Here is a 14215-nt window from a genome sequence, read left to right as displayed (position 1 = left end):
AATAATACATTACAAAATAGGCAGGTCCCACGGAGCAGGCAGCACTCACTCCATGGCTTTAATTGGCCCTCTATGCTACACACAGACGAGAAAAACGCACCTTAGAAGTTCCGAATTCAGATTCTAGCTGAGTCTAGACCTTACGTGCTAAGTGACTTTTCTCTTTGTTATCTATTATTTTCTCTAGACAGTCCAACTAAAATTCATTCTGTCCCATGGACGGAGGTGCTTTGATCGTAAGAAACATGGGCTCGGTAGTAAATATTTGCATTGGGTTACGAACATGGAGGAAGCTGTGATTTACTTGCTGTTTGCGTGCTCTGAGGACGCGGTGCCGCTGCCCCTGCGCGGAGCAGAACCGATACACTGCAAAAAAAAGGCAGAAACTGGAGCTCAGTTAGGAGCTGGCTAACGTCACAGAAGGCAGTCAGATGTGACAAAAAGAAGGGCTCCCGCTCAGCTCGGAAGGGACAGCGTCCCCGTCCCGCGGGCATCTGAGGAGGCAGGAGAGATGCTTCTGCGCCCCCAGGGAGCGCAGGGCACCTGTCCACCGTGTTAACCCGGAGGGTGAAACTATAGGGAAATCCCTTCCCTGACGGCCCTGCAGAAAGAACTGTGAGGCACGTGCAGTGGGGGCCCAAATGGGGACCCTCAGGGGGCAGGGACCAGCCCGGGAGAGTCTGGGGAAAGGATGTGAGTGGAGGCGGGCGCAAGCGCCCGAGAACCCAGGAAGGGGGTCGGGGGGCCGGGGAACGAGCGCAGGCCTGGGAAAATCCTGGAGAGGGATGCGTGTTTGGAAAGAAAGGCGGCTCTTTGCTGAATCCAGGGGCTTCGGGTACCGCCGCTTTCCCCTCACGTAGACCTCACCACTAGCGCTTAAAGGCCCCCTGTGTGCGTGTCCTGGAGCGTCCTTGCCAGCGACACCCCCGCCCAAGAATCCTGTTTGCAGACGTGTCCGGGGCAGACCGGCCTGGGCAGTCCTTAAGGAAGGGGCTATTTTCAGGGGACTGGGTAGAAACACCCACTATGTGAGCTGCTTGGAAGTGTTTTCTCAGTGGAGTCCTTGATTATGAGGGTGAAAAACCAGGCCGCTGTTGCCTTTTGAGTGTCGCTGGAATAGAACCCCCGAGGGTCCTCTCAGTGTAGCAACGGGTCCCCGTGACAATGAGCTTTGGGAAGGAGACCGATGGTCCATTAACCTAGCATATCTCCTATAATGATCTCGCCCTGAAGAACACATTTCTGAAGACACTAGCCTTAGGGGTGCCAAAGTCACGGACCCAGCTGGAGGCTCTCTTCGGTCGTTGCCGTTCGGTGCCAAAATCTGGCCATCGCCGCAAAGCAGTCCCTCAGTCCAGGGAAAGGCGATACCGTTGCCCCGATCCATTCCCCTGACAAGCACGTCATCCTGGACCGCATGTCCACTCATTATCATACATCCATCGTCCTTCTGGTGTTCGGCCTTTAATGACAGTACTGTATCCATTTAAAAAAATACTTTATTTAATTATTTTTAGAGAGAAGGGGAGGGAGGGATAAAGAGAGGGGGAGAAACATCGATATTTGAGAGAGACATCCACCAGTTGCCCCTCATATGCCCAGGCCAGGCCTGTGCCCTGACTGGGACTGACAGGCCACCTTTGGTTTGTGGGACCACGCCCTACGCATTGAGCCAAACCCATCAGGGCTGCATCCGTTTTTGAGATTTAGATACTGTTTAATGTGCACTATGGTACAGATCCGCCAAGAACAATAGCTGGAAGCCGATCTGTGCTGGTTACAAAGATTCTGGGGGAAAATAATTTCTAGAGTGGATTCCTGACTTTAGGATGATCTTTTAAATTTATTTATTTATTCTGCTTGTTGTAAAATCACTAAAATGACTGTCTTTGTCAGAGAGGACCTTTTGTTAACCACAGCCTTGTTCATGTGAAGGAGGGAAAATGGGTCCATTGGCTTGGCCTGTTTAAACTGAAAGCGGTGAACTTGCCCAGTGACAGGGCTGACATTCTCCTGAAGCAATAAATATTGTTGCAGATTAAAGAAAGAAACCTTTCTTTTCTCAAAGTGCACTCTCTATAAATAGGAAGCAGATGCAGAGCCGGAAGAGTGAGATATTACTCTTCCTGTGCAGCTCGGTTGGACGCTCCAAGGCAGCCGAATCCAGACATGGAGGCAGGTCAAGGGTCCGTGTGGCCTGAGATCTTTTCTCAACCAGAGACGCTCTCACTGGTTGGCAGGCTTTGCTCAGTGTGTGTGATGAACATTTAAAAGAATATCTGTGTTCCCAATAGAAGGCATATTGTCTTTCTATGAGTTACAGAAGAGAAGCCGGTGCCTGGCCACCCTTGTTCAGCCTCTGCAGTGTGTTCCCAGGCACGGACAAGGAGCGCTTTAAAATGGCTGTGAACTGAGAGAACTTTCTGGTAACTAACATGCAAAGGAGCCCCCCCAAACGTTCCGGTGCTGGGGAAGTGTGTGTTGCCTGGAGTGCGTATTTGCATGTCAATCCCTGTGTCTTCCTCCTCTGGGAAATTTTACTAGGCAGCCAGGTTTTAGGTCAAGGAGCCAGCCCTGACTTCGGAGAGCATTTTCATAGCCTGGGTGTGTGCTCTTTACCCTTTGACATTTGCCGCATCGGCCCTGTGCGCTGTGGTCCCGGAGCTTCCTGATTGTCGCGGGACACTGTTTCAGCGTTTCCTCCTCTTTATTTTGCTGTCCTTCTCAGAGGGCGTGCGTAGCTCTGGGCTGTTTCAAATGGGTGTAAATCATGCTTCTTGCCTTGTCTCCAATGACTGAGTACTCACCAGACTGTTGAAAACGAGGGACTCATAGGTGAGGGCTGGCGCTCCCAACATTACTTGTTATTTATACTCGTTATTCACCTAGAAAAGATGTGAAGAGCTTGACTCACCCACGTGTGAGTAATTAGGTATACTCACCCCCGTGCCCCCCGCTCCTCGCCCCTTGCCCCCCCCCCGCCCTCCCTCTCCCCTCCACCCCCGTCTTTACCTGAAGTGCTCTCTGGCGTATGTTTACTGCGATTGTTTCCACTAAATACTTGTTTTGTCCCCCATGGAGTATATACAGTTGTCTCTGTCCCTGGACGGGGCACAGAGCTCCTAAAACCCTGTCATTTCCTGAGAGATGGGGTGAGAGGAGCATCTTTTGTTGTTCACCACACGCCCCTTTCACCCACACCTGAGTTTATGCTAATGAGGTGACTCCTGGAGGGTGGGGGCTGGTTGCCATGGGAACAAACGGTGTAATCAGAGTGTTGGAACTTCAGGCCTCCCCCCCCAACCTCTGGGAGGGGCAGAGGACTACAGATGGATGAAATAACAAATAGCCAATGCCTTGATCCATCATGCCTACAAAAGGAACCCTCCAGAAGAACCCGGAGCTACAGGGTCCATGGAGCCATCAGGCAGTTGAAAGCGTCCACCTCTGAAAGGTGACATCCCCATACACCGGGGGACAAAAGCTCCTGTACTCAGGATCCTTCTGGACCTCACCCTAGGTAATACCTCCATCTGGCTGTTCATCTGCATCCTTTATAATATACAGGTAAATGTCCGTAAATGTCTCCCTGAGGCCTGTGAGCTGTTAGAGCAAACTCTTGCCGCTGAGAAGGCGGGATCCCTAGGGCCTATGCAGAGCCAGTTGGGCCGTACTACAGGTGACGGTCTGGACTTGCTCTGGTGTCCAAGGGGAGGGCAATCTTGTGAGACCGAGGCCTGTGACTCTGGGCAGTGGCAGAGTCGGATCGTGGGACCCCCAGTGGGTGTCCACGGACTTGGCGAGCAGCTATGTGAGGGGAAACCCATACGTGTGGTGTCAGGGGTGTTGTGAGAAGAGAAACCAGAAGTCTCCCTTCCTACCTGAGCAGCTACTGGGGGAGTGTCATCGTCTGATGAAAATCAGAACAGAGATGAGCTGTAGATGATAAGACTTAAAATCGCTGGGGTGACCTTCCCAGTGACAAGTTTCAGAAGTGAAAGTTTTGTTGACAGTCCCTTAGAAGAATAGCTGACAAGGAAATCTGGTTGCTTAACACTGTTGGCCGGTGTGTTCAGGAATTATGGGAGGCTATACTTTTACCTGCTGCGTTAGGTATTTTTACGACCTGACATTATGACTAAAAACACTGCCCTGCTGTTTCTAACAATAGGTAAGTAGCACCGGGACTCCAGGAAATCGGAAGATACCATGGAAAGCAAGGGCACTGGCGAGGCTTTAGGAACTTCCCATGTAGTATTTAATTTCTGAAATAGTTACTCACACCCTTCCCCCCATACAGATTTAGTCTGGGGAGGACCAAGACTCTCTTCTAATTGGACGACTCTTTCCTTGCAGCTCATCAATGGTAACATTCAAATAAACCTAATAACTTCTGTTAGGGCTGGGCGTGGGGGCGGGGCAGGGCATTCGAAATCTGGCTGGGAGGCTGGGAGGCGGGGTTAGGGTTAGGGTTAGGGTTAAGGGGCGGGGTAGGGTGGGGGGTAGGGTTCGGGCTGGGGGCAGGAGCAGGGGAGGGGCGGGCATTCTACATGTGACTCTCTGGAAGGGGGGAAATCACCTTTCTGACACTTGCACAATGAACAGTGTCTTTAAAGGAACCAGCAGCCATCAAACATCTATCATCCAAAAGGGTATTTTCCTAAATGAGAAAGAGGACTGAGGAAAACATTGGTAAGACGCTGGTCAGGTGGGCGGCCTAGGGACAGGTGGGGCTGGTGTCTGCCCACAGCCACATCAAAACTACAACTGAACGACCAGTCAGCCACCACCAAGGGCCCCTGGAAACCCAGCTGAACAGACGTCCCAGCACTAAGGATGCGAAGGAGAAGCCACAGGAGACGGTAGGCGGGGCGGAGACTCCCAGTTGAGAATAGGGTCCAGAGGCCATGGCGAGCCTTCATTCCCTAGTTCTCTCATAATAAGTATATAATAATGTAAACACATATTCATTTTCATATTTGTATGAGAGACGTTATTTTACCTTTTCCAGGAACTTATCTTTTAACACAGGCAAACGTTTCTTACAGCATTTACAAAACACATCTAGGACATATATTTACTGAATAATCTTTTTAAGAGCTCTGAATTGCCAACACCCTGAGAAAAGAAGTATGTCAGTTTCTATATCAAAAGTTAAAATAGTAGAGGAATATATCTTGTAGTCTAAACAGCAGCAACAAATATACAACATCATTTTTCTTATACATAGCCATTAAACTTAACAAAATTAGTTTTAATTAAAATAAGAGAATAGAAGTAGAAAACACTATATGGAACGTTTAAACATTTGGCATAAATGAACATTACAGAAAAGAGAAGGTCTTAAATGTTCGTTATGCTATTTCCATTTAGTAATAAGACAGTTACCATGGAAATAGTGAGTCTCCGTGGTATTTCATGTCTGCACGAAGACAGCTTCTACAAGCAATGCTTGTAGTGAACACTTGTTCTTGGCATCATTTCTCATTTAGATTCATTACCAGTGTACCTTGGGGATGCTGTGGGTTTGGTTTCAGGTCACCTCGATAAAGCGAGTTGTAACCTTTATGCTGGGGGGCACGGGGGGCTTGCCTTCCATGGGGGGAAAAATGCGGCATATGGGACGCGCACTAAAACGAGGTACGCTTGTGTATTAGCCTGGCTGTTTGATGTTCTCATGTTGCGATAAAACAATTTGAGTAAACCTAACCTGTTTCAGGGATTTTTATACCCTATTTGCATTATGTAGTGTTACTTCTAAATTAGGGTCATGCTACTCTTTGCTTATAGTTATTTTCTTTAGAACGCCAGTTTTTTGGGTGGATTCCTATCCCCAGCTTGGGACGCTCATGGAAGGTTAGTCGATTAAGAAATGTTTGAGGGAGACGTTGATGCAACGGCAGAAGACCCCTTCGATAGGGAGGAGGGAGGGCCTATCCTATGAAACTGGGTTTCCTGAAGGTTTCCAACTTGAGGTTCTTAAATTCAAGGCTCAGTTTCCAATTCCACATCTCCGCCCCTCCCCAGGGCGAGCCACGCGCAGCTTCCGAGGACTGGCCTGGTGGCAGCTGGCCTCTGCTTCCTCCCTCTCCGCTGTCCCCAGCCTCAGCGACCCTCTGTCACCCACCCTCGGTCGCACTCACCGCTCCAGGCCTCTTGCATGCTGCAGCCACGAACAGCCACCCACCTGAGCCTGGGAACACACTGATTCTGGGGAAGGAACTATTCATTTTCTGATTTCAGCTCTGATGGGCCTTTGGGGGTGCGGACGGAACGTTTCAAGCGCGGTTCCTCCGATGTTGTGTTTTACATATTTGCAAGCGAAGGCCACGGTGAGAGGTGAGCAGCGGCAGGGAGGGGTGGAGAGGGGCCCGGACGGACTTCCAGGTCTAGCTCTGCCCCCGATCGGCGGTGTGACTGGGGTAAACCACCCCATTAGCCCTGCCAAACGAGTCGGCTGAGGGACGCCTCTGATGTATTTCTTGCATGAACTTCGGGGAGGCTCTAGGTATCAGAACGGGAGACGACTGACAACACAAGCCCAAGGTGTCAGCGTCCGAAGTTTTCCAGCTGGAGACGACTCATCCCATAAAGGCGATGCACATCGTCCGGAGCTTGCGAAGGATGTTTCAATAGTTGGAGAAGAAAGTGGGGGAAAACCCAAGTGACTCCTGAATGTGTCTTGAGTCTGTCACTTTTATAGCCAGCACTGCATGTCCCCCCGCACTGGTGACGAGGTTGCCCCGACTGCTGTGGGCCCTGAGATGCACGCCCTGCATGACCATCCAGGTGCTGGGCCTGTCTGTCCACCCGCCACCGGGACACCGAGCGTTTGCTTCCCCAGCCGCCTAATCTGCGAGCAGTCTCCCCCGCTAAGCACGTTCCTGTGGCCTGACTCAGGGCCCACCACGGGGTCTAACGGACCTGCCAGACACAGGGAGTGGACTTTGATTCCTCCTTCCTTCTCCTCCCGGCACTGTTTCCAATCGAATCAGTTATCAGGGAAGCTGATTATTGCCATCCTTAATGTCTTCAAATCGCGTCTCCTTGTCCTGTCCCCGGCGACTGCCCTGCTGAAAGCTGCCGTAGCCTCCCCCACGTAGGGCCGCGGCAGCCTCTGAGAGGGGGGACTCCTCCTTTGTCTGTGCCCTTTGGCCTCTTCTGTGAAGACGCAGACAGGTGGTCTTGGCCTTGGAAGAACAGTTTATCTGTCACTCACCCACCAAAAGCTCTTCGATGGCTCCCCGAACGCGGTGTTAAATGAATTAGACAAGGAGGCCGCCAGACGGACGAGGCTCCCGTGCCACGGCGGTCACAGGCGCAAACCACAGTCTGGGCCTGTAAGTACCTCCGGTCACAAAACAGAAATGTCAGGGCAGCCAATCACAAACAGCCAACTAGCCTTTAAGCCAGAGCCGATCAAATAACCCCGGTTCTTTGCTTCCACCTTTTCTCCACGAACGGCTCTGCCCGACCTCCTGGTTTGGTGCCGCTCAATTGTAGATCTTTGCTCACAGCCTTTCCATTTTAATACGGTGGCAGGCCCGGTCCTCCCGCCTCTGGCCCCTCGGTCTCTTCAGCCTTGTTCTCGGGTCCCTTCCAGCCTTACGCTTCAGTTCCCACCCGTGACCCCTAGGAGTTCTCCCAAATACAGATGATGAGTGAGGTTCTTTAGGTCTCTCTCCTTCCAGTGCTTGCTTCCTCTACATCCCAGACGCCCCTCGGTCCTCCGCTCAGGGTCCCCCTTCCAGGCTCCTCTCTGACCGGCCCCCTCGCTGCCACAGGCACTGCGGTTGGTGCCCACCACGCAGTTTTCACTCCCGCTCAGCGGCCTGGTCCTAGGATCGCCCGCTCTCCGGTCTCTGTGCTGGGCTGGCGTGGTGCCGAGGCGGCGGCCACCTTCCCTCTCCTGGCTCCTGGCAGAGGGGACAGCGCCTGTGCCCTGGGGGTAGGGGACCGGGAGGTGCGAGAGTTGTGACACAGGACCTGAGAGCAGGGTGAGGGCTCCTGGGGCTGAGGTGACCCCGGAGCCGTCGGCAGGGCGGGGCTCTGAAAGTCATGAGGGGCGGTGCCGTTTCTGAAGAGTTTTTCCCCCTGTTCCTGGGCCGTGTTTGGCTCGGCTGTTCCCGGCGACAGTAAAGCGGACCATAAATGGAATGGTTTTGTCTTTCTGTCAGAGAAGCAAAGGAAATGATTTGCCTCTTCATGTGGGAAAAGAGGAAAAAAACGACCAAAAAAAGTGAGTGGTTGTAAACAATAGAAATAATTGCCTCTCCTGGGACTATTATTTGATGTCTGTTTAAGGCTACTAGGTTTTATTTTAATTACTCCATCATGTGCCTTACTTGCATATATTTGCATATGTCTGGGTGTCGCCTTTAAGAAATCTAACTAAAATAACTTCAGCAGACTGCAGGCCTTGCCTTCAGAGCGGAACAGCACTGAAATAGAAGGTAGCTTTTAAATAGCTTCCCCAAGAACAAAAGGAAGCGCCTTAGGCCAGAGAGATGGCGGGGTCTGGGGTTCTCCTGGGGTCGGCCTGGAGAAACGGCCAGCTTCCTGGGCCCCAGGGCGCTCCTTTGTCCTCGGCCGCAAACAGACCCTAGTGAGTGGGCCAGCTCTTCGAGCGCTTGTCTGCCCCTTGGGTGGGTTAAGTTATTAACCTGATACTGAGCTCCTGATACTGAACCTGATACTTGGTGTTTTCCACCAATTGAAGCGTGAGCCGCCTTTCGGACCTGATTAAGGGGCTCCTTATTCCACGTCAGTATTTTTCTTTGAGGCTCGAGGTCTTCAAGGAGCTGGCTACCTGCAGCCTCCTTGGAAGAGTGTGGGAGGCCGAGGCGCGGTGGATCCTGGGAGCTGCCCTCGGCTGGGGAGAAATTAGCGGGGAAGAAGAGCACTGACGAGTCTCTCGGCACTAACGTGGACCGAGCGGTCTTTCAAGGGGGAAAAGGAGGAGAAATCTAAATTTTATGAGGTGAGCCTAGAAGCAGTCGGCCAAGGTGAGAGGGAGTGGGAAGTGGGGCGGCAGCGGTGTCAGAAAATTGTTAAAGACTTGGAAGAGGGGTAAATAAATAATGATGATTAAGGGTCCTGTCTAATGCACCCCTCAGGGTTCTCTCTGCCTTTCACTGACTTGAGCTATTTACAACTCATTTCGTTGTACATTACTAGCAATGCAAATGGCTCCATCTACAAATATGCAAATGACTCTGTTTAGTGGGGAGACGACTGATTTCCTGTCACCGCCCGCCCCCCCAAGTAGCCAATTTGCATCTGTTTGTAACTGCAGCATCATACTTGTCTACCTGTCTTGTTCTTTGAATTTTCCTCTGATGCTCTTGGAATGTGTTGCTGGTTCTCTCATTAATGAATACATTAAATACAATCTTTGATATGTGTTTGTTTATATTTGTATAATTGGGTTACGATTTTACCTTAAAAAACACAATAAACTATAATACAGGGCAGGGGAATTTTCAAGTGTGATAATAAAGAGTCTCTAAGGATTATCTTTGATCACAGAAACGAGAGGCTATCACTGTTTTGGCCTGATTAATTTACACAGGTTCAATAGAAATCTTGATTAAAGAGATGCATCTATCCAAGTACGACAAGCAAATCTAGACTTAAAAGTGCTGAGCCATTACAAGGCCGGAGAATTAACTTCTGTCATAAAGTTTCATAAGGAGTTTTAGGAGGCATTTTCCGTAGGCTCTGTTATTCCAAAGATTAAACCAAGCACTATTATTGGTTCTTGTGTTCTGATGCTGGAAAAACAAGCCTGAGAAATTAATTCCCACAGCTTTCACCTGCAGAACCTAGATCTTGGTTGAATCGCTTTCTCTGTAAAGTCCCCACAACCTGCTAAGCTTCCCAATGTTCCCTATTGCTATTAAGTCTAGGAACCTGAAAGGCCATAGAAAGGTACCGAGACCATTTTCTGGAAAAGATTTGTGGGCACTGGTTCCACACATATAGTTGCTCCTAAATGGTGGGCTTGTCAAAGTGTCACCCCAGACAGTCAGGGAGCTCGGGCAGGGTGGCGGGGGGAGTCTCCCCCATTGGCCAAGATGGCAGCGGTGGCAGGGGGGCCTTACAGTGAGCCCAGCAAAAGTTAGAAAGATGAACAGAGAGCGCCCAAGTGCCCTGAAAGTTAGAAAGATAAATGGATAGGGACCCAGTGTGCCAAAATCTAAAAAGATGAATAGGCAGGACTTGAGTGCGCCAGAAGCTAGCAAGACAATTAGATATGGGGAAAAAAAGCCCCCCTCTCCCTCTCCCTCTCCCTAGAAGACCCCTGGCTTGAGCAGGAAGCGGGGCTGACATTTGAGAGGGGAGCCCACCACCCGCCCAGGCGGGACGCCTGAGGAGCCCCTTCCCCTCTGCACCAGCGCGGGTCTCAGGAGTTCAGCTCCGGTCGCAGCAGGCAGCCGAGCCCGCCTGTGTGGTTACAGAAGCTCACGCAACGTGGCTGACTCTCGGACAGGACACTCTTGGTATGGCCCTGATTGTGAAAATGCGTTTCTTATTCCTCTGTACCAAGGAGGGCAGGTTTGTAGTGACTGTATGCAAACATCTACATTGCTATAAAAAGGAAAGAGAGGCAAAGTGTTTGTTCCTGAATTCTGAACACCAGAATCATAAAATCTAGAATTGTGAGAACCAGAGGCCACTTAGAAGCATTTACATTTTCGTTTACACAGCATGATTTGAGAATGAGAGGTAGATTTTAAAAGGATAAAGGGCTTGATTATATATGTATTGGAAAATTAAACATTAAGAATAATTCCAAGGATAATCCCCTCAAAATGTCACCTGAAATCTCACTCACGAGTTCGGCTCACTCCATGTATACTTACGTCTTGTTCTACTGGATCTTAATTCAGCAGAATGATATTCCTAAAAGTCATGTGCTTCTGAACTGAAAAGTATCCTGAATGTCCTGGTTTATTTCTCTAGTACAGTTTCATGGCTGACGAGGGAATGTTGAGTTGAGCTTCAAAACCCGTCCCCACGAGGGTGTGTCTTGAACCACCCTTAGTGGGGAGGGCCTGGTTTGGGTCTGTCCGCGACGCTTTGAAGCTCTTTCTGTCCCACTCAATTTCCATCTGGAATCTTTACTTACGTCTTCAGACAAGGAAGAGAAAAGCAGAAGCCGTCTCTTGATGAGAAGACTGAATAAATGCTGCTAATTTATTTCAGTAACCAATAAGCAGAGTCAAATCCTCTGTTGGGATATAATGCATAGTTCTCTCATAGCGATTGGACCTGTGTTCTCCCCGGGCATAAGAGCACGTGTTGTGGACAGCGAAGGCGTTGACAAGTCTCCGCAGTCTTTCAATCTGCCTTGTAAAGTGTATAATCTATAAAACATATTTATATTAGTAACGTGTTACTTCTACAAAATTAACTTAAAGAACGCTGAGTTTCTTCCTCTCCTTCCTCTTCTCCTTTTCCCTTTCCCTTCTCCCCCTCCCCTTCCTCCTCCTCCTCCTCTTAACAACGTTTCCCTGTGGTTTTTACCCTGATGCGGAGCTACTTAAGAAATCTGGAGTTTGCCAGCGAACGCCGCTGTCTCTGGCCCCTTCCTTTTCTAAGGTGCAGTAGGCTGAAGAATGGGCCCCCCCTGAAAGCCTTCCTGCCCTAGCCCCCCGGACCCAGGAGTGTGTTACCTTAGAGACAGAGGCACCTTTGCAGCCCCGATTACACTAAGGATTCATTGCATCCGTCTGGATTAGCTGAGTGGGCCCAATATAACCCTAAGCGTTTGTATAAGAGATGGGCGAAGAGAGTGTGATAAAGGAAGCGGAGACTGGAGAGGGAGACCTGCTTTGGAGGTGGAAGGAGGGGCTGTGAGCCCAAGACTGTCGCTGAGACGCAGAAGTTAAAAAAGGGAAGGAGGTGGATCCTCCCTTCGGAGCCTCCAGAAGGGAATCGCCCTGCCAGCATCTTAAGGGGCCATGCCCTCTGGAACTCGGAGCAGACCGCCGGCCGCCGGGGCCACTGCGTTTTTGGTGGTTTGTTGCAGTGGCGACAGGAAATTAACACCTAAGTTCCAAAAGAAACCCAAATCTTTGTTTTTTCTCAGGAGCCCTCTGGAAAACCCCAAAGAAAGTTTAGGTACAAAAGACACCTTGAGTTTTTTTTTCTCAGTGTATGAATCCGATCTTGAAAGATAAAAATTGAGAAAACTATAGGAAAGACGGTCACTTGTTAAAAGAGAATCATAGAGTTCCTGAGTACACGAATGGTTTCAGCTGGACTACTTATTAATCCAAGTGATAATAAAATGTATTAAAATAAATGCAGAAGAAGCTCTCATAACTTTAGCTCTTTCAGTAGTGATTTTTAAAAAATAATGAAGGGTGTTACTAAATCAGCCAAAGCCCAGGCAATTACTCTACTGCTATATGGAATCTTAGCTATCTCAGCAGATTACATAGACAATACATATTAACTCTTTCTGCTCCATGTTAAGTGCAAACCAAATACTCCAAGGTCAATTTTAATGCAAAGAAGACCAAATTCTAATTTTGTGTAACTGTAATATTTGGCCATAAAGCATTAAACAGAATTCTTTCTTTAAAACATGGATTACATCATCAAACTGAGCCAACTTTGACAAATTTTGAACATATTTTGTTGCTTATTTTTAGATTCATTATTTGTATTTATGGTAAACCCAAGCAACAGAATCATTTTCTGCATCCCTTTTCAATTTTATGGGTCTACTCACGTTTGAACCTCCACTCTCTTCATTCCCATTTTGCAAAAAGAGACTTAATTTTAGGACAAATTCCTCTACTTCCTTCTTAATAAGCACTCCATTACCTTTTATACACAGGGATATTTCTCTGCCATTCTTGTTCCCACCCGAGTCTTAATTACCCATAACGACTTTTATTTTATTTTTTAGTTTAATCGTTATTGCATTTCCCCCATTACCATTTAGCCCCCTTACACCCCCTCCCCTGCAGTCACCGCACTTTGTCCGAGTCCAGAGTCTTTTCCCTTTTTGCTCCATCCCTCCGCCCCCTCCCCGGCCCCCCCTCCCCCACTAGCTGTCCGCTGCCTTCCACCTACGGGTCTGTCTCTCTTTTGCTTGTTAGTTCAGCGTGTTCAGTAGATTCCACATATGAGTGAGATCACCTGGTACTTGTCTTTCTCTGACTGGCTTGTTTCACTTGCATAACCTTCCTCAGGTCCATCCATGCTGCTGCAAAGGGGAAAACTTTGACTTTTAACGGAGGTAACTAACTTTTACTTTACAGAGAGAACAGGATGGGGGAGTGGGAAGAGCTGTCAAATCTGGGCATTTTAGAACGTCAGTAAACTTAACACGACTCTTGCTTGTTAACATGGGTCATTTTATCACATTGTTAAAATGGCAAAAACAAATGCCTTCATTAGCACAGTGGTTCTCCGTCCTTCCTCCGCGGGGTCTGCCTGGGTCTGGCCATGTCTGATTGTGGGGGGCTCGATGGAGAGGGGCAGAGCTCATGGCCTCTGGGGGGCGGAGGCCAGGAGTGGGGCTATTCTGCAACGCACAGGACAGCCTCTCGCAACAAAGATGTCACTGGGCCACAGTGACAATTGTGCCTCTGTGGAGAAACCCTGCTTAACGTGACCGCAAGGTATGGCCGCACCATAATATAATCAAAGAGATACATACATTATCAATAGTATATCTGATATATGTAATATATAAATACGTATAATATATAACTGCTTGCTGACTAATATTAGTGTTTTGTTAGAAATTATCCAGATATCCAAAGGTTATTCATTAATTAATTCAAAAGAATAATGTCAAGTTTTTATGTTCACTAAAGATCTTACTTATATGTAGCTGATGTGCTCTGCACTATAGAACACAATTTTTACTGATCTAAAAATGACCAGAATTAACACCTGTTTAACTGAATACATAATTTCATATTTTGTGCAACCCACAACTTCCTGTGAGAGAATGCCGTCCGTCCTGACCAGTGTACCAGCGTGGGAGCTGGGAGGGATCGGGTTCAGGAGCCCCTTCACGGGAAGGCTGGGGGAGGGGCCTGGTGGCAGGTTTTCGTGTGTTTTACGCTCTGCGTAGATGACGTTGGGGCAGGCCTAGCGCTGCTTGTAAACCGAAGCGATCCCGCACGCCTGCCGTGTCCAAGGGCTCGCTTTGGCCATGCCGGCTGGGGTTTGTGTAAAATCGCCCCTG

Source organism: Pteronotus mesoamericanus, unplaced genomic scaffold (assembly GCF_021234165.1).
Source record: "Pteronotus mesoamericanus isolate MK-2021 breed Mesoamerican mustached bat unplaced genomic scaffold, CSHL_Meso_final contig_94, whole genome shotgun sequence".
NCBI lineage: Eukaryota > Metazoa > Chordata > Mammalia > Chiroptera > Mormoopidae > Pteronotus > Pteronotus mesoamericanus.
This window is presented reverse-complemented; position numbering follows the sequence as displayed.